The following is a 25,408-nucleotide window of genomic DNA, read 5'->3' as shown; positions in this document are numbered from 1 at the left end:
TTACAAGTTAGCTGTAATAGACTGGGTGGTGGAACCACTCTTCCATGATCCGAGGAGAGCCTGGAGGGGTGTGACTAGGTGCCTCACCATGTCCGACCTCAGATGCATGGCGACTGACGATACCGCGATTCGAGGAGAGACGAGAGAGGCGGAACCAGGTGCTACACCAGGACTGAACTCGGGTGGATGGCAGCTGATCCCCAAGGGACAGGAGGCAGGAACGGCCAGGAATGGTAGACTTGACAAGCACAGGCGGGCACGGCTGATAGACAGGCAGGTATACTGGATACGAGCACTGGTACCTGAGAACTAGCAAGCGTGTTAGTGACAAACATACAACGTTGCTCGGGCACCTCCATGCTGGAGGAGATGCATTAAATAGTAAGTGTCCTCCAGTTATTGGCTGGGGACACTTTAGGACTGCACGCGTGGCCCCTTTAAGAGCCGGGGGCATGCGCACACCCTAAGCGCATTGCCCGGGAAACTGTGTGTCATGCGCGCACCTCAGGCACTACCCAACCCAGAAGGAGAAGGACAGGGGCCTCAGCGGTGAGTGAGCTGGCATCCCTGCTGGGGAAAAGGGACCACGTGAAGGGATGCCGGCACTACATTAGGAAGAAGAAGTAAATATTGGGTATTTTTTGGGAGGTGTTGCAATACTCTTGTCCATATAGTGAATATATAAATATGTAACTGAAATATTCAAAGGAATATTTCATTTAATTAGATTTTTAGATAACAGATGTATATTAATAACTTCATATATTTTAATTCAAATGTAAGTTCTAACTTACTTTCTCGTTTACTTCTTTGTTGTTAATTTGATATGTGTTTTCGTGTAAAGTTTCTCAAAAATATATTGTTTATACCTGTGTGAGTTTTCCTTTGTGGTCAACAAAATATGATTTTCAAGTAAAACATTTCCCATCTTCTACGTATGATAATGGCTTCTCCCTTTGTGAGATATTTGATGTTTAGTAAGACTCCATTTGTTGATACACCAAGGTTACTTACCGGTAGCCGGTTTTTCCTGAGCCCATGACAGCACACCTTGAGAGAGGGATCCGCCCCACCAAGGACAGGAAACCGTCTGAAATAAAAGGGCGATACCTCTCGCTCGCTTCAGTTGGATTGCAGAGCATTGAGAGGACCTCCAGAAAAGGTTAGACACATAACCAACACATACTATATATATATATATATTATCAACCAAAACGTAAAGTGGTTCACCAGGGTGTGAGAAAGACAGGGGGGGGAAACTACGGGTGCTGTCATGGGCTCAGGAAAAACCGGCTACCGGTAAGTAACCTTGGTGTTTTCCCCTCACCCATGACAGCACACCTTGAGAGAATTTTGGAGAATATGAGCACCCTAGGGAGGGACCACCGCCTGAAGTACCCTTCTCCCAAAGGTAAGGTCAGAGGAGGATAGGTCCAACCGATAGTGCTTGTAGAAGGTGGATGGTGCAGACCAAGTAGCAGCTTTACATATCTGGTCAATTGAGACGTCTGCTCTCTCTGCCCAGGAGGTCGCTACAGCTCTGGTGGAAAGAGCTTTAATACCATCCGGTGCCGGAACACCTATAGATGTGTAAGATAGACAAATGGCCTCCCTAAGCCACCTAGAAATAGTTCCCTTTGATACCCCGTGACCTTTCCTACTCCCCTGAAAGGCCAGAAACAAGGGCTTGTCCTTCCTCCACTGACTAGTCATGTCTATGTATTGTAGTAACGCCCTTCTAACATCTAGATTGTGGAATCTAACCTCCCCGGGGTTTTTTGGGTTACTGCAGAATGAGGGAAGCACAATCTCTTGATTTCAGTGGAATCTGGAAACTACTTTCGGAAGGTATGCCGGATCTGTAGGTAGGACGACCCGGTCATCATGAATTTGGGTGTATGGGGGATCAACAGAAAGGGCCTGCAGGTCACTCACCCTATGGGCCGACGTAAGGGCCACTAGGAGAATCGTTTTGAGGGTGAGGAACTTTGGAGAGATAACCTGCGGGGGTTCAAATGGGTCGCCAGACAATGCGTTTAAAACCAAATTCAGGTCCCAAGGAGGAACTCTGAGAGCCCGAACTGGTTTAGCTCTGGAACAGGATTTAATGAATCTAGAGACCCACCTGTTCCCCACCAGGTTGCAATTATAGAGCACCCCTAGGGCGGACACCTGAACTTTAAGTGTCCCCGTAGCTAACCCCAGGTCACGTTCCTTCTGTAAAAATTCTAGGACATCTTTAATTGGAGGTTTATCTGACAATGGGGAGTCTATGAAATCCAGGAATATTCCCCAGATTCTGGTAGAAATCTTAGTTGTTATGGGCTTCCTACTACCCAATAGAGTGGAAACTATGCCTGGTGAAAACCCCCTATTGCTCAGTAACAACCTTTCAAATTCCAAGCCACCAGATGGAAACCTTTGGCTTGTGCATGGAACATCGGCCCCTGGATGAGAAGGTCCGGCCTGTCCGGCAGGACTCAGGGATCCGAGATCGACATTATGTGAAGCAGGGAGAACCAGGGTCTTTTTGGCCAAAAGGGGGCTATCAGAATTATCCTCGCCCCCTCCTCCCGAATTTTCCTCACAACTGCCGGAATCATTACTATCGGAGGAAAAGCGTAGGCCCTCCTGAACTTCCAGTGTATCTGGAGAGCGTCTACAGCATAGGGATTCTCTGTTAGATTTAGTGAACAGAACCTCTCCACTTTCCTGTTCGCCCTGGTGGCGAACAAATCTATGTCCGGTGACCCCCATAGATGGATAATCTGTTGGAAGACTATTGGGTTTAGAGCCCACTCTCCTTGTCTTAAAGTGTGGCGACTGAGGAAATCTGCCCTAGAATTTTCTACTCCCCGGATGTAAAGAGCACTGAGGGATAGGAGATGCTGTTCTGCTAGATGCAGGATTCTGTTTGCCACTACCATAAGGGAGCGTGATCTTGTTCCTCCCTGGTGATTTATATAAGCTACTGTCGTCTGATTGTCGGACCTGATCTGGACATGGCGACTAGAGATGAGCGGTGTTCGACTAGAACTGTTCGCCAATCTCAAATTCGAGCTGTTTTGGGCGGTGTTCGAGTTGTTCGACGAACCCGAACGATTTGCAAAAAATTCGGCTGTTCGAGGTTATGTTCGATAACTGTTCGTGCGCCAAAAGCGTGTCCTGCATGTCTGGCGCTATTTAGAGCACCAATCATGCAGGGATTGTCTGCCACTCACTGTAATGCCACAGCCATGGTGGTTGTGGCATTACAGTGATTGCCCAAATCGATGGGAACAGTGCCAACAGTGAAACATGAAAAGCCGGCAATTCAGCAGCGGCATACACCTGTACCCGACAATTTAGAACCGAAAGAATAGAGCTTCACACATAGATTAGATAGATATAAACATGTCAGCCACATATATACGAAGTACAGTGAAAGTGCTGCTTACTGTACTTGTCATTTAGCGTAAAGGATTTATCAAAAAAAATAATAGTGTTTTCATGCACCGTCTCTTTAAAAAAGCCGGCCGGCAATTCAGCATCTGTACCCGACAATTTAGAACAGAAAGAATAGAGCTTCACACATAGATTAGATAGATAGAAACATGTCAGTCACATATATAAGAAGTGCAGTGACAGTGTTGATTACTGTACTTGTCATTTAGTGTAAAGGATTTATTTAAAAAAATAATAGTGTTTTCATGCACTGTCTCTTTAAAAAAGCCGGCCGGCAATTCAGCAGCGGTACCCGACAATTTATAACAGACAGAATAGAGCTTCACACATAGATTAGATAGATAGAAACATGTCAGTCACATATATATGAAGTACAGTGATAGTGTTGGTTACTGTACTTGTCATTTAGTATTAAAATAAAGGATTTATTATTAAAAAAATTGGCGTGGGGTTCCCCTTAATTTTAGGCTGTAGCGGAGGTTAAGCAGACGGCTGGGGCAGATGTTTGAAGCCTGGGAGGGGGGTAATACCCACGGAGCTTCCCAGGCTACTAATATCAGCCCCCAGCTGAATACATAGCCTTTACTAGCTATTAAAATGGGGGACCCCCCAAAAAAAATGACGTGGGGTCCCCCCTAATTTAATAGCTAGCAAAGGCTAGGCAGACAGCTGGGGGCTGATATTAATAGCCCAGGAAGGGAGCCATGAATATTGGCCCCCTCCCAGGCTAGAAACACCAGCCGTCAGCCGCCCCAGAAATGGCGCATTCATAGGATGCGCCAATTCTGGCACTTAGCCTCGCTCTTCCACGCTGCCCTGGTGCGGTGGCAGGGGGTAATAGGGTTGGGGTTGATGTCAGCTTATAATGCCAGCTGACATCAAGCCCAGGTTAGTAATGGAGAGGCGTCTATAAGACACCCCCATTACTAACCCCATAGTCAAAGTTAAAAAAAACACAAACACCCAGAATAAAGTCCTTTAATTGAAATAAACACACAATTCTTTATTGTTCTAAATTAAACCATACTTACCATCACGCCCATTCCAGCTGAAGCCAACGATCTCCTGCAATAAAAGAAAAATAACAAACCAACCTCATCCTTACCTTTCCATGGTTCCCACGACAGCTTCAGCTCTGCTACATCGAGATGACAGGCTGGACCGCAGCAGAACGCTGCCATCCAGCCTCTCATCCCGCAGACACTGAGAAGCGCAGGCTTGCTTGCGCTGCTCAGCGTCTCTCTGTGACGACATCCAGATGAGCCGAGTTCATGTCCAATGAACTCATCTCACCTCATGCACGTCACTGACAGCGTGGGAAAATTCTCAAGCTGAAGCGGTGAGTGCAGGAGAATTCTCCCACGCTGTCAGTGACGTGCATAAGGTGAGCTCATGTCCAATGAACTCAGCTCACCTCCTGCACGTCACTGACAGCGTGGGAGAATTCTCCTGCACTCAGCGCTTCAGCGTGAGAATTCTCCCGCTGAAGCGCTGAGTGCAGGAGAATTTTCCCACGCTGTCAGTGACGTGCATAAGGTGAGCTCATGTCCAATGAACTCAGCTCACCTCCTGCACGTCACTGACAGCGTGGGAGAATTCTCCTGCACTCAGCGCTTCAGTGTGAGAATTCTCCCACGCTGAAGCGCTGAGTGCAGGAGAATTTTCCCACGCTGTCAGTGACGTGCATGAGGTGAGCCGAGTTCATTGGACATTAACTCGGCTCATCTGGATGTCGTCACAGAGAGACACTGTGGAGCGCAAGCAAGCCTGCGCTTCTCAGTGTCTGCGGGATGACAGGCTGGATGGCAGCGTTCTGCTGCGGTCCAGCCGGTCATCTCGATGTAGCAGAGCTGAAGCTGTCGTGGGAACCATGGAAAGGTAAGGATGAGGTTGCTTTATTATTTTTCTTTTATTGCAGGAGATCGTTGGCTTCAGCTGGAATGGGCGTGACGGTAAGTATGGTTTAATTTAGAACAATAAAGGATTGTGTCTTTATTTCAATTAAAGGACTTTATTCTGGGTGTTTGTGTTTTTTTTAACTTTGACTATGGGGTTAGTAATGGGGGTGTCTTATAGACGCCTCTCCATTACTAACCTGGGCTTGATGTCAGCTGGCATTATAAGCTGACATCAACCCCAACCCTATTACCCCCTGCCACCGCACCAGGGCAGCGTGGAAGAGCGAGGCTAAGTGCCAGAATTGGCGCATCCTATGAATGCGCCATTTCTGGGGCGGCTGACGGCTGGTGTTTCTAGCCTGGGAGGGGGCCAATATTCATGGCTCCCTTCCTGGGCTATTAATATCAGCCCCCAGCTGTCTGCCTAGCCTTTGCTAGCTATTAAATTAGGGGGGACCCCACGTCATTTTTTTTGGGGGGTCCCCCATTTTAATAGCTAGTAAAGGCTATGTATTCAGCTGGGGGCTGATATTAGTAGCCTGGGAAGCTCCGTGGGTATTACCCCCCTCCCAGGCTTCAAACATCTGCCCCAGCCGTCTGCTTAACCTCCGCTACAGCCTAAAATTAAGGGGAACCCCACGCCAATTTTTTTAATAATAAATCCTTTATTTTAATACTAAATGACAAGTACAGTAACCAACACTATCACTGTACTTCATATATATGTGACTGACATGTTTCTATCTATCTAATCTATGTGTGATGCTCTATCTTTCTGTTATAAATTGTCGGGTACCGCTGCTGAATTGCCGGCCGGCTTTTTTAAAGAGACAGTGCATGAAAACACTATTATTTTTTTAAATAAATCCTTTACACTAAATGACAAGTACAGTAAGCAACACTATCACTGTACTTATTATATATGTGACTGACATGTTTCTATCTATCTAATCTATGTGTGAAGCTCTATTCTTTCTGTTCTAAATTGTCGGGTACAGATGCTGAATTGCCAGCCGGCTTTTTTAAAGAGACGGTGCATGAAAACACTATTATTTTTTTTGATAAATCCTTTACACTAAATGACAAGTACAGTAAGCAACACTGTCACTGTGCTTCTTATATGTGTGACTGACATGTTTCTATCTATCTAATCTATGTGTGATGCTCTATTCCTTCTTGTCTAAATTGTCGGGTACCGGTGTATGCCGCTGCTGAATTTGCCGGCCGGCTTTTTTAAAGAGAGTGTCTTCTGAGCAGTTTGTCAGCTTTTGGACACCTTTGCAGGTGTTTTCTATGTGTTTCTATGTGTTTTTGTTTGCCTGCCATTGGTTTTAACGGTGTTCGACGGTGTTCTAAGGTGTTCGACGAACAGTTCGACGAACAGTTCCTCGAACATCCCGGTGTTCGACGAACCGAACCGAACCCGAACACTACGGGGGTGGCTCAACACTAATGGCGACCCTGTATGTGCAACCACTGAGGACTCTCAAATCTAAATATTTTTCTATCTACTGGTTAACACGGTACAAGAATATATATATTTTCCCTATATGCAAACCTTTCAAATTCTTCAAACTTTTTGGCAAATTTCAGGCTTTTTCATAAAGAAACGCAAAACAAATTAACCTAAAATTACAACTAACTAAAAATACACAGTGTCATGGGAAAAACAATCTTAGAAACACTTGGATCAGGTTAACCCCTTAATAACATCTGACGTACTAATACGCGTCTGTGCCCTGGGACTTAAGAGCCTGACCCGTATTAGTACGTCATCGCGATCGCGCGCGCACACAGGCTGTGCGGGCGCGATCGCCGCCGGGTGTCAGCTGATTATCACAGCTGACACCCGGTACTATGTGCAGGGAGCGGTCCTGCACCGCTCCCAGCACATTAACCCCCGCGATGCTGCGATCGAAGTCGATCGCGGCATTGCGGGGGCAAGGGGAGGTGATCGGCGATACTCACCTCCTCTTCCGGCTTCCAGCGCAGTCTGCAAAGGCTTCCCGGGTGTTGCCATGACGACCCGATGTCGTCATGACAACATCCGGGTCACCAGAGAGCAGGAAGATTGCTTGGACATGCGCAGTGCATCTCCAAGCAATCTTCACACTGTGCACTTCTGACAGCCTTCATGGCATAGGGATGGTGCTCCATTCCTGTGCCATGCAGGCGATCAGAAAAAAAAAAGTGAAAGTCCCAGAGTGGGACAAAGTAATAAAGTGTATAAACTGTGTGAAAGTGGAAAAAAAAAAAAAAAAAAATGTGCAAAAATATTATAAAAAAATAAAAAAAATAATACACCAAAAATAAAAATATAATGTACCCATCAATAAATATTATTATAAAAAAAATAAAAAAAAAACAATAAAAGTACACATATTTGGTATCGCCGCGTCCGGAACAACCTGACCTATAAAACTGTCCCACTAGTTAACCCCTTCAGTGAACACGGTAAAAAAAAAAAAAAAAAACGAAGCAAAAAACAATGCTTTATCACCATACCGCCAAACAAAAAGTGGAATAACACGCGATCAAAAAGACGCATATAAATAAAATTGATACCGCTGAAAACGTCATCTCATCCCGCAAAAAACAAGCCACCATACAGCTCCATGAGCCGAAAAATAAAAAAGTTATAGCTCTCAGAATAAAGCGATACTAAAAAATATTTTTTTCTATAAAATAGCTTTTATTGTGTATAAGCGCCAAAACATAGAAAAATGATACAAATGTGGTACCGCTGTAAACGTACTGACCCAAAGAATAAAGCTACCTCATCAATTTTACCACACGCGGAACAGAATAAAAAAAAAAAAACAATTCCTGAATTGTTGGTTTTTGTTTATTCTGCCTCCCAAAAATCGGAATAGAAAGCGATCAAAAAATGTCACGTGCCTGAGAATGGCACCAATAACAACGTCAAGTCATCCCGCAAAAAACGAGCCGTCACATGACTGTCTGCCAAAATCTGGAAAATTTATAGCTCTCAAAATATGGCGATGCAAAAACTAGATTTTACAAAAAATGCGTCTTTTAGTGTGTGACAGCTGTCAGTCATAAAAACCCCATATGATTCTGGCATTGCTGTAATCACACCGACCCGAAGAATAAAGTCGTCTAATCACTTATACCGCACAAGGAACGGCGTCAAAAATAAACTCTTGGGTTAGGATTGGGCTAGGGTTAGGGCTGGGTTTAGGGCTAGGGTTGTGCTGGGGCTAGGGTTGTGCTGGGGCTAGGGTTGTGCTGGGGCTAGGGTTGTGCTGGGGCTAGGGTTGTGCTAGGGTTAGGGCTGGGGTTGGGATTTTTTTCAAAAGTAAGAAAAAAAGATGACGATATGGCGACTAGTGTTGAGAGCAAGTGCTCGCTACTTGAGTTTGCATCGGGTGCTCTGGTATGCATTGAGTATCGTGGGTATTTGAGTGACATGCTCGAGTCTCTGCCCCATATGCTTCGCGGCCAAAAAACTTTACGGGGATTGCCTGCCATGCACGAGCGATCCCCGCATGTTTTTTTTTGGGTGTCTAATAACCGTGAAACATGCGGAGCAGGGACTCGAGCATGTCACTCGAGCACACGCTGTACATGGTGCATACCTGAGTACCCGATGCAAACTCAAGTAGCGAGCACTTGCGCTCAAGAATAATGACAACTTATTCAATATGATGACCTAATGTAAACAAATAATGTGCCGTACCTCTGGGTTCAAAATGTTCACTATACACCTTAATAAAATCCTTGAGGGGTATAGTTTCCAAAATGGGGACACTTGTGGGGGAGCTCCACTATTTAGGCACATCACGGGCTCTCCAAACGCGACATGGTGTCCGCTAACAAATTGAATGGAAAATCGGCTCAAATTGTTAGCGGACGCCATGTTGCGTTTGGAGAGCCCCTGTGTGCCCAAACATTGGAGCTCCCCCACAAGTGACCCCATTTTGGAAACTAGACCCCCCAAGGCACCTATCTAGATGCATAGTGAGCACTTGGAACCCCCAGGTGCTTCACAAATTGATTCGTAAAAATGAAAAAGTGAAAAAAAAAACACTTTTTCATTTTTATGAATCAATTTGTGAAGCACCTGGGGTTCCAAGTGCTCACTATGAATCTAGATAGGTGCCTTGGGGGGTCTAGTTTCCAAAATGGGGTCACTTGTGGGGGAGCTCCAATGTTTGGGCACACAGGGACTCTCTAAATGCAACATGGTATCCGCTAACAAATTGAATGGAAAATCGGCTCAAATTGTTAGCGGACACCACATTGCGTTTGGAGAGCCCCTCTGTGCCCAAACTTTGGAGCTCCCCCACAAGTGACCCCATTTTGGAAACTAGACCCCCCAAGGCACCTTTCTAGATGCATAGTGAGCACTTGGAACCCCCAGGTGCTTCACAAATTGATTCGTAAAAATGAAAAAGTGAAAAAAAAAACACTTTTTCATTTTTATGAATAAATTTGTGAAGCACCTGGGGTTCCAAGTGCTCACTATGAATCTAGATAGGTGCCTTGGGGGGTCTAGTTTCCAAAATGGGGTCACTTGTGATGGAGCTCCAATGTTTGGGCACACAGGGACTCTCCAAATGCAACATGATATCCGCTAACAAATTGTCGGCTCAAATTGTTAGCGGATATCATGTTGCATTTGGAGAGTCCCTGTGTGCGCAAACATTGGAGCTCCCCCACACGTGACCCCATTTTGGAAACTAGACCCCCCAAGGCACCTATCTAGATGCATAGTGAGCACTTGGAACCCCAGGTGCTTCACAAATTGATTCATAAAAATGAAAAAGTGTTTTTTTTTTCACTTTTTCATTATTACGAATCAATTTGTGAAGCACCTGGGGGTTCCAAGTGCTCACTATGCATCTAGAAAGGTGCCTTGGGGGGTCTAGTTTCCAAAATGGGGTCACTTGTGGGGGAGCTCCAAAGTTTGGGCACAGAGGGGCTCTCCAAACGCAATGTGGCGTCCGCTAACAATTTGAGCCGATTTTCCATTCAATTTGTTAGCGGATACCATGTTGCATTTAGAGAGTCCCTGTGTGCCCAAACATTGGAGCTCCCCCACAAGTGACCCCATTTTGGAAACTAGACCCCCCAAGGCACCTATCTAGATGCATAGTGAGCACTTGGAACCCCTAGGTGCTTCACAAATTGATTCGTAAAAATGAAAAAGTGTTTTTTTTTTCACTTTTTCATTATTACGAATCAATTTGTGAAGCACCTGGGGGTTCCAAGTGCTCACTATGCATCTAGAAAGGTGCCTTGGGGGGTCTAGTTTCCAAAATGGGGTCACTTGTGAGGGAGCTCCAAAGTTTGGGCACAGAGGGGCTCTCCAAACGCAACATGGTGTCGCTAACAATTTGAGCCGATTTTCCATTCAATTTGTTAGCGGATACCATGTTGCATTTAGAGAGTCCCTGTGTGCCCAAACATTGGAGCTCCCCCACAAGTGACCCCATTTTGGAAACTAGACCCCCCAAGGCACCTATCTAGATGCATAGTGAGCAGTTGGAACCCCCAGGTGCTTCACAAATTGATTCATAAAAATGAAAAAGTGTTTTTTTTTTCACTTTTTCATTGTTACGAATCAATTTGTGAAGCACCTGGGGGTTCCAAGTGCTCACTATGCATCTAGATAGGTGCCTTGGGGGGTCTAGTTTCCAAAATGGGGTCACTTGTGGGGGAGCTCCAATGTTTGGGCACACATGGGCTCTCCAAACACAACATGGCGTCCGCTAATTATTCAAGCAAATTTTACAATCAAAAAGTCAAATGGCGCTCCTTCCCTTCCGAGCCCTGCCGTGCGCCCAAACAGTGTTTTTTCTCCAAATATTGGGTATCTGCGTGCCCAGGGGAAATTGCACAACAAATTTTGGGGTCCATTTTTTCTTGTTACCCCTGTGAAAATAAAAAAAATTGGGTCTAAAGTAACATTTTTGTGAAAAAAGTTAAATGTTCATTTTTTTCTTCCACATTCAAAAAATTCCTGTGAAGCACCTGAAGGGTTAATAAAGTTCTTGAATGTGGTTTTGAGCACCTTGAGGGGTGCAGTTTTTAGAATGGTGTCACTTTTGGGTATTTTCTGTCATAAAGACCTCTCAAAGTGACTTCAAATGTGATGTGGTCCCTAAAAAAATGGTTTTGTAAATTTTGTTGGAAAAATGAGAAATCGCTGGTCAACTTTTAACCCTTATAGCTCCCTAACAAAAAAAAATTTTGGTTCCAAAATTGTGCTGATGTAAAGTAGACATGTGGGAAATGTTATTTATTAACTCTTTTGTGTGACATATCGCTCTGATTTCAGGGCTTAAAAATTCAAATTTTGAAAATTGCAAAATTTTCAAAATTTTCGCCAAATTTCCGTTTTTTTCACAAATAAACGCAAGTGATATCGAAGAAATTTTTCCACAATCATGAAGTACAATATGTCACGAAAAAACAATCTCAGAATCAGGGGGATCCGTTGAAGCGTTCCAGAGTAATTACCTCATAAAGTGACAGTGGTCAGAATTGTAAAAATTGGCCCGGTCATTAACGTGCAAACCACCCGCGGGGCTTAAGGGGTTAAAACCCCTTCGCAACCCTGGGATTTTCCATTTTTGTTTTTTGCTCCCCTTGTTCCCAGAGCCATAACGTTTTTATTTTTTGGTCAATATGGCCGTGTGGGGGCTTATTTTTTGCGGGACGAGTTGTACTTTTGAACGACATTACTGGTTTTACCATATCGTGTATGGGAAAACAGGAAAAAAATTCCAAGTGCGGTAAAATTGCAAAAAGTGCAATACCACAGATGATTTTTTCTTACCATGTTCACTGAATGCTAAAACTGACCTGCCATTCTTATTCTCCAGGTCATTACGAGTTCGTAGACACCAAACATGTATAGGTTCTTTTTTATCTAAGTGGTGAAAAAAAATTCCAAAGTTTGCTAAAAAAAAAATGGTGCCATTTTCCAAGACCAGTAGTGTCTCCATTTTTTGGGATCTTGGGCTGGGTGAGGGATTATTTTTTGCGTGCCGAGCAGAAGTCTTCATTGATACCATTTTGGGGTACATCCGATGTTTTGATCGCCCATTATTGCATTTTATTGCAATGTTGCGGCGACCAAAAAACTTAATTCTGGCGTTTAGAATTTTTTTCTCGTTACGCTGTTTACCAATCGGATTAATTCTTTTTTTATATTGATAGATCGGGCGATTCTGAACGTGGCGATACCAAATATGTGTATGTGTTGTTTTTTTTTTATTATTTTATTTTGAATGGGGCAAAAGGGGGGTGATTTAAACTTTCATATTTTTTAAATATTTTTAAAAACATTTTTTTTTTCACTTTTTGCTTGCTTCAATAGTCTCCATAAGAGACTAGAAGCAGCACTTGTCTGATCGCCTCTGCTACATAGAGGTGATGAGCAGGTCACCTCTATGTAGCAGAAATGCTCCTGTGCTATCAGCGCCAACCACTAGGTGGTGCTCATAGCGATCAGCACATGACAACCACTGGGGTCTGCTGCAGACCCAGGGTTGTCATGCCCACGCATCAGTGACCCGCGATCACGTGACGGGGTCACCAATGGGCGGGGTAAGTGACGCACTTCCGGCGCGGCAATGTTAAATGCCGCTGTCAGAGATTGACAGCGGCATTTAACATGTTAACAGCCACGGGTGGATCGCGATTCCACCCGCGGTTGTTGCGGCCACATGTCAGCTGTAATAATCAGCTGACATGTGCCCGGTTCAGTGTGGGCTCAGCGCCGGAGCCCGCACTGAACAGGGGGTGACAGCTTGGTGTGTACTAATACGTCCCAGGCTGTAAAGGGGTTAAGCATTTTAAAGATATTTACTTCATAAAGGGACATGTCAGATTAGAAATATGGGCAGAAAACAGAGTGTCTTGTGCAATAACTACTGTAGAGAAAAACTGTGACATCTCTGGTATAATTAGAGCAGGCCGGCACAGCATAACGCCCGGCATATGGCACACCAAAGGACGTTGGGCGGGCTGTGGAGCTGACCGGGAGATGCCACTCCTTTCTTATATAGAAATGTATTTGCATCTTTACAGGACAGGATAGGAGAGCAGGACAGGACAGGAGCAGCGCAGCAGTACCGCTACTGACCTTTAACACACTGCTGCTGGCACCAGGCCACAGAGGTGGTGAGGACGCGGCGGGCACCAGTAAGCGCTCCAGAAGGAGCCAAACGTGAAATGTGTTTATTTTATGTTCGCTATTACTTTCCAAGGGACATTATGGAACAATAGTATACATTATGGGGCAATTAACCCCTTTAAAGCCCATGACGTACTAATACGCGTGTGTGCCCTGGGACTTAAGAGCCTGACCCGTATTAGTACGTCATAGTGATCGCGCGCGCACACAGGCTGTGCGGGCGCGATCGCCGCCGGGTGTCAGCTGATTGTCACAGCTGACACCCGGTACTATGTGTAGGGAGCGGTCCCGCACGGCTCCCGGCACATTAACCCCCGCAATGCTGCGATCGATTCAAGTCATTCTAATACTTTTTGTCTCCATGTAGTACTGACGCTGTGATGGGATTTCAGGCCCAGAGCTTGTTTCTGCAGACTTCCATCTTCTCAAAAAAACACATAAATATCTCTCATGCTGCCCCCTGAATATATAATTGCATCCTCATTGTGCTTCCTGCACAAAATATCTCCACATTACTGCCCCTCTTCATAATGTCCCCTCCAAACTGCCTCTCTCCATAATGTCTATCCCACTGCAACTCTCCATAATGTCCCCCACCCACTGCCCTTCTCCATAATGTCTCCCCCAAATTGGCCCTCTCCATAATATCTGGCCCTCTATATTATTCACCCAATTCTGCCCCTCTCCATAATGTTCCGTCACACTTCTGCTCTCCATAATGTCCCCCCCAAACTACACTTTTCTATAATATCTCCCTACACTGCCTCTATGCATAAAGTCTTCCCTTACCATTCACTATACTATGCCCCCTTTCATAACCCTCCCTTAACCCCTTTACAACCCAAAGTGGTTTGCACGTTAATGACCAGGCCAATTTTTACAATTATGACCACTGTCACTTTATGAGGTAATTACTCTGGAACGCTTCAACGGATCCCCCTGATTCTGAGACTGTTTTTTCGTGACATATTGTACTTCATGATAGTGGTAAAATTTCTTTGATATCACTTGCGTTTATTTGTGGGAAAAACGGAAATTTTGCAAAAATTTTGCAATTTTCAAAATTTGAATTTTTATGCCCTTAAATCAGAGAGATATGTCACACAAAATAGTTAATAAATAACATTTCCCACATGTCTACTTTACATCAGCACAATTTTGGAACCAAAATTTTTTTTTATGGGGGAGCTATAAGGGTTAAAACTTGACCAGCAATTTCTCATTTTTCCAACAAAATTTACAAAACCATTTTTTTAGGGACCACATCATATTTAAAGTCACTTTGAGGGGTCTTTATGACAGAAAATACCCAAAAGTGACACCATTCAAAAAACTGCATTAACCCTTCAGGTGCTTCACAGGAATTTTTGGAATGTGGATGAAAAAAATTAACATTTAACTTTTTTCACAAAAATGTTACTTTAGACCCAATTTTTTTTATTTTCGCAGGGGTAACAGGAAAAAATGGACCCCAAAAGATGTCACCTATAAGGTACCTGGATGTAAATGTTTATTTGTGATCCTGCCTGTGTCTCTTCAGTACTGTGGCTCCTGTATGGTCCACAGTTTGATGATGGCTGGTTACAAAATCTCCCAATATTTTCTTACCATTGTTAAGGACTTACTGGGAATTGTAGGTTCAAGCAATAAAATTATATATGGGGCTGACCTGACATTACAATTGATCGCTGTACTAAGCTTGGTGCTGCATACATGTACTGATGGTGGTTCCGATGCAGCATTCATGTACTGGGGATTCTGATCTTGTACACATGTAACAATCCATAATGTGCTTCATGGCTATGTTAAAACTTAAAAATCCTCAAAACTTAAACATCTGAAATTATGAGAATTTGGTAAGTTTCTGCCGCAAAAACTCAGTTTAAGTTAGCGTGTGTTCATACTGATTTTTTTTTGGAGCAGAATGGAAGGTGGTTCTAGTGATGTATTCATGTAAGTACCCCATTAAATTTTTTTGTGGCCCTTGGGATAGGTTCAGTATGACAATGTGGCCGTTGGAGCAAAAAATTTTGTGCACCTGAATTCGAGTATGTGACATGCTAGTATTTGGCAATCCAAACTATCATAGGTAACAATATTTTCTGCTTGATCGTTTCTTTAAGACATATTAGACATTTAGAGAGAACTTTTCAACATAGTGCACTAAACCAGAGTTGCTCTCATTTATGATGAACCATTGGAGCGACTATAAGTCCTCACTAGAAAGGTAGAAAAAGTATTACTGCTTCCCATTTTAGGAGAGATTGTGCATTAAAGAGGTTGTCTACAACAATTAACATTGCCCCCATGGATTTAAATTGTGGCAATAAACCAGAATTCACTGCGCGCTTTCCCAATGAAAGCAAAGGAGACGGAAAGTGCGTAGTGGATGCTGGGCTGTGACGCATGGTGAATCAATCAGGAGGGTGCGCATCACTGGATCACGCCCGGCTGCAGCCAGAACTTGACGTGACATTAGAAGATGTCGGAGCCGGCTGCAGTCGGGGTCACGTGATGCCTGGTGAGCAGCCAGCGATAGCGCCGCTCACAGGCAATAAAGAACACACAAGATATTTACAAAAAGACGTGTTGCCACAATTTAAATCTATGGGGGCATTGCTAATAGTTGTGGACAAACTCTTTAATTTTCATTCCTTAGTATAGAAAACATCATGAAATTCATGAAATTCATGAAATGGAGTCATTACAGCCATCAACCACGCACAACTTAGAAATATATCCTGGCTTAGGTGTAATGTGTTTTATTGTAGTTTATCGTGAACCTCTTCGAAGTTGGACGCGTCTTTTCTCACAGAAACTGAATAGTCACTGTACTGAGATTCACATTTGGCCAAGATGAAAAATTATTACATTTAATTTACTCTACTAATAAGGGGGAATTTTTATTTTCTGGCCTTGCAGATTCAACAATGGATGGCTCCAATACAATTTCTTAAGTAAATGCTCAAACTAAAAGGGACAGTTTTGGGTGGAGGAGCATGCAGTGGGATAGTGGCAGAATGGTGACATGGTCAGACTAGACCGCCGATGAAGCAGTGACAGCCAGTGACGAGAAACTGTGACTCCTCTGCATTTAGAGGTTACTACTCACCAGGGCTGTTATCTGTAGGAATCGCCTCTTTACACCGCTCATCACCCCTCACATATGTCTCTGTAGTATTAATATGGGTCAGATCTTTACCCTTAAACAAATATTGTAAAAGTCACAGACAGATGGAGAAGTCACATCTATGATCAGCTCTAATCCTGTCATCTACACTGGTGGATAAAACAAAAACAAAATTGAACACAAGACCTTCACAGCCTTCTACAAATCATAGGGGAGATCTCATGACACCTTCTCTCCATCTACCTGATGATCCTGAGGAACATTGGGATCTTCTTGTTTACAGTCCTGTGGAAGAAGAGGACGGGGACATCTCTCTGGTGTTGTCCTCTTACTGGATAGAACTGGAGGAAACACATACAGGGACTGAATTCATTCCTTACATACAGATAATTATAGGCCATGTGTATTTAGTCCTGTCTATTACCTGGTGATGTGAGGGGCTGAAGAACCTCTATCATGACATCCTTGTACAGATCTTTGTGTCCTTCTAAATACTCCCACTCCTCCATTGAAAAATAGACGGTGACATCCTGACACCTTATAGGAACCTGACACACACAATGATATTATCATTCCTCCCGACCCCTTCATAGCATTACTGTATAATGTCCCAGCATTCCCAGCAGTGTCACCTCTCCAGTCAGCAGCTCAATCATCTTGTAGGTGATTTCTAGGATCTTCTGGTAATTGATGTCCTCATGAATCAGGGGGTGAGATGGAGGCCCGGTCATTGGGCTCAGGGGTCTTTCCCATCCCTCAGACACAGGGGCCTGACAGCGATTACTAGAGGTCTTCTTCACTACTGTATAATTCTGGTTATGGAGAGACACATTAATAAATCTCACTACAGACATTTCCAGAGTCCTCACCTCTCCAGTTCTGTACATCAGTTATTCCCATAGATAAGAATGATGTAATGTGACGTCATCAGAATCTCTCACCTCTCCAGTAAGTCGAAAAAGGATCTCTAGGGTGAGGTGTAATATCCTCTCCACCATCTTGTCCTTTTCCAGATCAATCCTTGACGGATTAATCACGAAAATTCTCTTATTTACCGGACTCCCACTGAGAGGATCTGATATTGTAGGGACCTGAATGGGAAAAAGATGACGATGTTACATCATAAAGCTCCCATGTAATAACACAATTACAGGAGATAATAAGGGAACATATGAGGAGATATAACATGTAGATGTTGTATTTTCAGATTGTATAAACTGGAATGTTATAAATATCACCCACTTGCTGCACTCGTGACTTGGATGTGTTTGTAAAGGGGGACTCCGCTTCTCACAATCACTTGTACATTCAACAACCACAATAGGCTGAAACTGAGCTAAGCGCACCCCACAGTCATCTCACACATCCACACCACACTTCTCACAGCCACCACTCATCATTTTGATAGGCCACGAAGATGCCTGTCCTGGGTGGCACATTTGCTCACATACACAGCTAACTTTTCAAAGTATCCGACAGGTACTACTTGCATTTTGGCATACACTACATACATAGTTTTTAAGGTTGAAGGAAGACTAAGTCCATCTAGTTCAACCCATAGCCAAACATGTTGATCCAGAGAAAGGCAAAAAACCCCATGTAGCAAACACTAAGCTCCACATTGGGGAAAAAAATTCCTTCCCGACTCCATACGACAATCAGACTAGTTCCCTGGATCAACGCCCTATCAAGGAATCTAGTATATATAACCTGTAATATTATACTTTTCAAGAAAGGCATCCATGCCCTTCTTAAATTTTAATAGTGAATCACTCATTACAACATCATGCAGCAGAGAGTTCCATAGTCTCACTGCTCTTACAGTAAAGAATCCCCGTCTGTGATTATGATTAAACCTTCTTTCCTCCAGACGTAGAAGATGCCCCCTTGTCCCCGTCTCTGGCCTCAGAGTAAAAAGATCAGTAGAAAGGTCTTTGTACTGTCCCCTCATATACTTGTACATAGTAATAAGATCACCCCTAAGCCTTCTTTTTTCCACAGAAAATAACCTCAAGTGTAATAACCTGTCTTGGTATTGCGGACCCCCCAGTCCTCTAATAACCTTGGTCGCTCTTCTCTGCACCCTCTCTAGTTCAGCTATGTCTTTCTTATACACGGAGACCAAAACTGTACACAGTATTCTAAGTGTGGTCGCACTAATGACTTGTATAGAGGTAAAATGATGTTCTCCTCATGAGCATCTATGCCTCTTTTAATGCATCCCATTATTTTATTTGCCTTTGCAGCAGCAGCCTGACACTGGCCACTAAACGTGAGCTTGTCATCCACCAATACACCCAGGTCTTTTTCAGTTACAGTTTTGCCCAGTGTTTTACAATTAAGCATATAATTATACATTTTATTTCCTCTGCCCAAGTGCATTACCATTTATCAACCCAAGCTTCTAGTTTACATAGATCCTCCTGTAATATAAAATTGTCCTCCTCTGTATTGATTACCCTGCAGAGTTTAGTGTCATCTGCAAATATTGAAATATTACTCTGTATGCCCCCTACAAGGTCATTAATAAATATGTTAAAAAGAAGGGGGCCCCATACTGACCCCTGTGGTACCCCACTGTTAACTGAGACCCAGTCTGAGTGTTTTCCATTAATAACCACCCTTTGTTTCCTATCACTGAGCCAATTCTTAACCCACATACATATATTTTCCCCTATCCTCATTGTTCTCATTTTATGTATCAACCTTTTGTGTGGAACCGTATCAAAAGCTTTTGAAAAGTCCATATACACAACATCCACTGCATTTCCTTGGTCCAGTCAAGAACTTGCCTCCTCATAAAAACTGATCAGATTAGTTTGACAGGAACGGTCCCTCGTAAACCCATGTTGATATTGGGTCATGAGGTTATTCTTCTTCAGATACTCTATTATAGCATCTCTTAGGAAACCCTCCAGGATTTTACCCACAGTAGAGGTTAAGCTTACAGGCCTATAATTTCCAAGTTCAGTTTTTGTCCCCTTTTTGAATATTGGCACCACATTTGCTATACGCCAGTCGTGTGGTACAGACCCTGTTATTATGGAATCTTTAAAGATTAAAAATAATGGTCTATGTATGACGTTACTTAATTCCTGCAGTACTCGCGGGTATATCCCATCCGGGCCCGGGGATTTGTCAACTTTAGTGATTTTTAGACGCCGCTGTACTTCCTGCTGGGTTAAGCAAGTGACATTTAATGGAGAATTTTTGTTATCACTAATCATGTTTTCTGTCATGCGATTTTCTTGTGTAAATACGGTTGAAAAAAAATCATTTAGCATATTGGCTTTTTCCTCATCCTCATCCACCATTTCACCCAGACTATTTTTAAGGGGGCCAACGCTATCATTTTTTAGTTTTTTACTATTTATATAGTTAAAGAATATTTTGGGGTTATTTTTACTTTCTCTGGCAATGATTCTCTCTGCCTCAATCTTTGCTGCCTTGATTTGGTTTTTACATAATTTATTTAATTTTCTATATTTATTTAATGCCTCATCACTAGTGTTGAGCATTCCGATACTGTAATATCGGGTATCGGCCGATATTCGCGGTATCGGAATTCCGATACTTAATTCCGATACTTTTACAATATCGGATACCGGAATCGGAAGTTCCCATAATGCCTGCGCTCTGCAGTGTCTGTGAAGGATGACAAGTTGGATGGCAGCGCGATCCAGCCTGTCATCAGAATGCCATCCCAGCGGGGGAGAATTCTCCTGATTGTTTAAAAGCCGGCGGGCGGTATAAAGCCGCCGGCTTTTAAACAATCACACAGCCCCATACTGCTTCCCCGCAGCCTCCCACCCCGATCCTCCGCTCCCCTCGCCACCTCCCATCCCGATAGTAAGTTAGGACCGGGCGGGGAGCGCAGCTCCAAGGAGCGGGGAGCGAAGGACCCGGGCGGGGAAGCCGGCAGTGAAAAGACTTCACCGCCGGCTTTCCCGTTCTGTGCTGCGCTTTCCCGCCGGTTATTTCAAATGAACAGCTGAGGTATCAGGTGATGCCGATCAGCTGTTCATTTGAAGTCGCCGCGTTGCCCTCAGAGGGTTCATGTGAGTTCATGCTTGACTGCATGAACTCACATGAACTTTCCCACGGCCGCCCAGGTCAGCCTCACCTCCCAGACCCGTCATGATTAGTGTGTGTGCGGGGTGTGTGTGCGGGTGTGCGCGGTGTCTGTGCGATGTGTGCGGGTGTGCGCGGTGTCTGTGCGATGTGTGCGGGTGTGCGCGGTGTCTGTGCGTGCAGGCAGACATAGGCCGATGTGACACTACTACTCCCATCGGCCTATGTCTGTCCCCCGTCCACTCCTGCCAGCAGGATCAGCTCGATGGGAGCAGTAGTTCCCATCAGCCTGATCCTGCTATTTAAATTGCCCTACTGTGTCCCCAATAAATGTTAAATACATGTCATTGGTGGCCAGTGGTTACCTAAAAGAAATTAGTTCATACATTACCTGTCCCCGCCGATCGCCACCTAAAATAAAGTAAAAAATAAAAAACTACACCTATACTCACCAAGACACCTAATTCCCCGAAGCCATCGATCTCCTGTAATAAAATATAAAATAATAAACCACAACCTTATCCTTACCCCTCCGTAGCAGTCCACGAGTGTCCCACGAAGATCTCCAGTTCAGAGCAGCCACATAGAATGTGACCGCTCTGAACCGCTGCCGCCACTAGAATGACGGGGCCGTAAGGGTTCACCAGAGTTAAGGCAGCGGTGCTCCGGTTAGCTGCTTTACGGCCCTGCTGTATCGTGAGAAATTCCCACGGTACAGCACTGCCGTAAACGAGGTCTCCGGAGCTGCGCTGACTGAATGCACTCCGGTGACCTCAGTCAGTGGCTCCCGCTGCCGGGAGCGGACGTGTTCCCGGCAGCGCGAGCTTAGAGCAGCCATGCACAGCTGTCACCATCTCCAGATGTGACAGCTGTGCATGGGAGATCAGCGCAGGAACGTGGACAGGTAAGTATTATTTTTAGTAAACTAAGAATTAAATAAAATTGTGTGTTTTATTTCAAATAAATTATTTTTTTCTGGGTGTATTGTGTTTTTTCTTTTTAACACTTTGTAGGTTAGGAATGGGGGTGTCTTATAGACGCCCATCATTACTAACCTGGGCTTCATGGCAGCTGGCGCTGACATGAACCCCACCACTATTACCCCCTGCCACCGCACCAGGGCAGCGTGGAAGAGCGAGGCTAAGCGCCAGAGTTGGCGCATCCTATGGATGCGCCATTTCTGGTGCGGCTGACGACTGGTGTTTCTAGCCTGGGAGGGGGCCAATATTCATGGCACCCTTCCTGGGCTATTAATATCAGCCCCCAGCTGTCTGCCTAGCCTTTGCTAGCTATTAAAATAGGGGGGACCCCACGTCATTTTTTTTTGGGGGGTCCCCCATTTTAATAGCTAGTAAAGGCTAGGTATTCAGCTGGGGGCTGATATTAGTAGCCTGGGAAGCTCCGTGGGTTTTACCCCCTTCCCAGGCTTCAAACATCTGCCCCAGCCGTCTGCTTAACCTCCGCTAGAGACTAAAATTATGGGGGATCCAACGCTATTTTTTTTTTAAATAAATCCATTATTTTAACACTAAATGACATTTGAGGAGTTAATAAAGATGCAGTCCCTAAATTATTATTTATTTTTTAATTAATTTTTCCCAAAACTTTTGACGTGGGCTTCACCATATTTTTGTATGCCAGCCAGGTACAGCATCCAGCTTCTATGAACGCGCCATTTTCCGGGGCGGCTGCGGACTGCAATTTTCAGCGGGGGGCAGAAAGCTTGGGCCTCCCTGCGCTGCAGATTCCATCCCCCAGCTGCCTAGTTGTACCTGGCTGGACACAAAAATAGGGAGAAGCTCCACGTTTTTTTTTTTTTAATTATTTCATGAAATTCATGGAATAATTAAGAAAAAAAGGGCTTCCCTATATTGTTGTGTCCGGCCAGGTACAAATAGGCAGCTGGTGGTTGGGGGCAGCCCGTTCCTGCCTGCTGTACCTGGCTGGACCCAAATATAGTGCAAAGCCCCACGTCAATTTTTTTTTAATTATTTCAGGAAATTCATGAAATAATTAAAAAAAAATTATGTGGGGCTTCGCCCTATATTTGTGTCCAGTCAGGTACAGCAGGCAGGAACGGGCTGCCCCCAACCACCAGCTGCCTATTTGTACCTAGCCGGACACAACAATATAGGGAAGCCCTTTTTTTCTTAATTATTCCATGAATTTCATGAAATAATTTAAAAAAAAAATATGTGGGGCTTCGCCCTATTTTTGTGTCCAGCCAGGTACAACAAGGCAGCTGGGGGCTGGAATCCGCAGCGCAGGGAGGCCCAAGCTTTCTGGGCCCCACCCGCTGCAAATTGCAGTCCGCAGCCGCCCCGGAAAATGGCGCGTTCATAGAAGCGCCATCTTCTGGCGCTGTACCCAACTCATCCAGGGCCCTGGTGCGGTGGCTCACTGGGTAATAAAGGGGTTAAGGCCAGCTTGGCATTATCAGCTGGCCCTAAGCCCGAAATTCATGGGGTCACGCCAATATTAGACATGACCACCATGAATTTCTAGTAAAGTATTTAAAAAAAACACAAACACCCAGAAAAAAGTCCTTTAATTGAAATAAAGACACAATTCTTTATTGTTCTAAATTAAACCATACTTACAGTCACGCCCATTCCAGCTGAAGCCAACGATCTCCTGCAATAAAAGTAAAATAATAAAGCAACCTCATCCTTACCTTTCCATGGTTCCCAGGACAGCTTCAGCTCTGCTACATCGAGATGACAGGCTGGACCGCAGCAGAACGCTGCCATCCATCCTGTCATCCCGCAGACACTGAGAAGCGCAGGCATACTTCCACTCCTCAGTGTCTGGCTGTGACGGCATCCAGATGAGCCGAGGTCATGTCCAATGAACTCAGCTCACCTCATGTACGTCACTGACAGCGTGGGAAAATTCTCCTGCACTCAGCACTTCAGCGTGAGAATTTTCCCACGCTGTCAGTGACGTGCATGAGGTGAGCTGAGTTCATTGGACATGACCTCACCTCATGTATGTCACTGACAGCGTGGGAGAATTCTCACGCTGAAGCGCTGAGTGCAGGAGAATTTTCCCACGCTGTCAGTGACGTGCATGAGGTGAGCTGAGTTCATTGGACATGAACTCGGCTCATCTGGATGACGTCACAGAGAGACACTGAGGAGCGCAAGCATGCCTGCGCTTCTCAGTGTCTGCGGGATGACAGGCTGGATGGCAGCGTTCTGCTGCGGTCCAGCCTGTCATCTCGATGTAGCAGAGCTGAAGCTGTCGTGGGAACCATGGAAAGGTAAGGATGAGGTTGCTTTATTATTTTACTTTTATTGCAGGAGATCGTTGGCTTCAGCTGGAATGGGCGTGATGGTAAGTATGGTTTAATTTAGAACAATAAAGAATTGTGTCTTTATTTCAATTAAAGGACTTTATTCTGGGTGTTTGTGTTTTCTTTTAACTTTGACTATGGGGTTAGTTATGGGGGTGTCTTATAGACGCCTCTCCATTACTAACCTGGGCTTGATGTCAGCTGGCATTATAAGCTGACATCAACCCCAACCCTATTACCCCCTGCCACCGCACCAGGGCAGCGTGGAAGAGCGAGGCTAAGTGCCAGAATTGGCGCATCCTATGGATGCGCCATTTCTGGGGCGGCTGACGGCTGGTGTTTCTAGCCTGGGAGGGGGCCAATATTCATGGCTCCCTTCCTGGGCTATTAATATCAGCCCCCAGCTGTCTGCCTAGCCTTTGCTAGCTATTAAATTAGGGGGGACCCCACGTCATTTTTTTGGGGGGGTTCCCCCATTTTAATAGCTAGTAAAGGCTAGGTATTCAGCTGGGGGCTGATATTAGTAGCCTGGGAAGCTCCGTGGGTATTACCCCCTTCCCAGGCTTCAAACATTTGCCCCAGCTGTCTGCTTAACCTCCGCTAGAGCCTAAAATTAAGGGGAACCCCACGTCAATTTTTTTTTAAATAAATCCTTTATTTTAACACTAAATGACAAGTACAGTAAGCAACACTGTCACTGTACTTCATATATATGTGACTGACATGTTTCTATCTATCTAATCTATGTGTGATTCTCTATTCTTTCTATTCTAAATTGTCGGGTACAGATGCTGAATTGCCGGCCGGCTTTCTTAAAGAGACGGTGCATGAAAACACTATTATTTTTTTAAATAAATCCTTTACACTAAATGACAAGTACAGTAAGCAACACTGTCACTGTACTTCTTATATATGGAGACTTATAACAAACCCCTATCAGTAATTTATTATTTTTTCCCCCTCCCCTTATCTCCACCCACAGGGACTCTACATTTTCATTAGATTCACATATATCCTCCCGCAAGATGGGTTTTAAGGATGATTTTACATATAAACACACACACCCCCCCTCGCTTGTTTGTACGGTCATTTCTGAACAGACTATAGCCCTGTAAATTAACTGCCCAGTCATGGCTCTCATCCAGCCACGTCTCAGATATCCCTACCATGTCATAATTATTTTCCAGCAAAATGAATTCTAATTCCTCCATTTTGTTGGTGAGGCTTCTGGCATTAGTGTACATGCATTTTATGTATCTCTCTGTACCTCTATTCCTTCTTACTTTATTGACTGTTCTAACCCCACCCCCCAATTTCTTTATTTGTGCCCAGGTCACTATCTGCACTATCTTCCCCACCTATAAAATTAATACCCCCCCAATCCCTAGTTTAAACACTCCTCC

General features: G+C 44.4%; 1 pseudogene; it reads right to left on the bottom strand.

Moving 5' to 3' along the window:
• LOC141271437 (uncharacterized) overlaps positions 1 to 25,408 on the bottom strand; it is a 150,033-nt pseudogene that overhangs the window by 113,225 nt on the left and 11,400 nt on the right.

This window comes from Phyllobates terribilis, unplaced genomic scaffold (assembly GCF_046119375.1).
Source record: "Phyllobates terribilis strain yellow unplaced genomic scaffold, ASM4611937v1 Scaffold_5__5_contigs__length_657084704, whole genome shotgun sequence".
Taxonomy (NCBI): domain Eukaryota; kingdom Metazoa; phylum Chordata; class Amphibia; order Anura; family Dendrobatidae; genus Phyllobates; species Phyllobates terribilis.
Note: the sequence above shows the minus strand (reverse complement) of the source record. Positions and strands in the feature narration are given on the sequence as shown.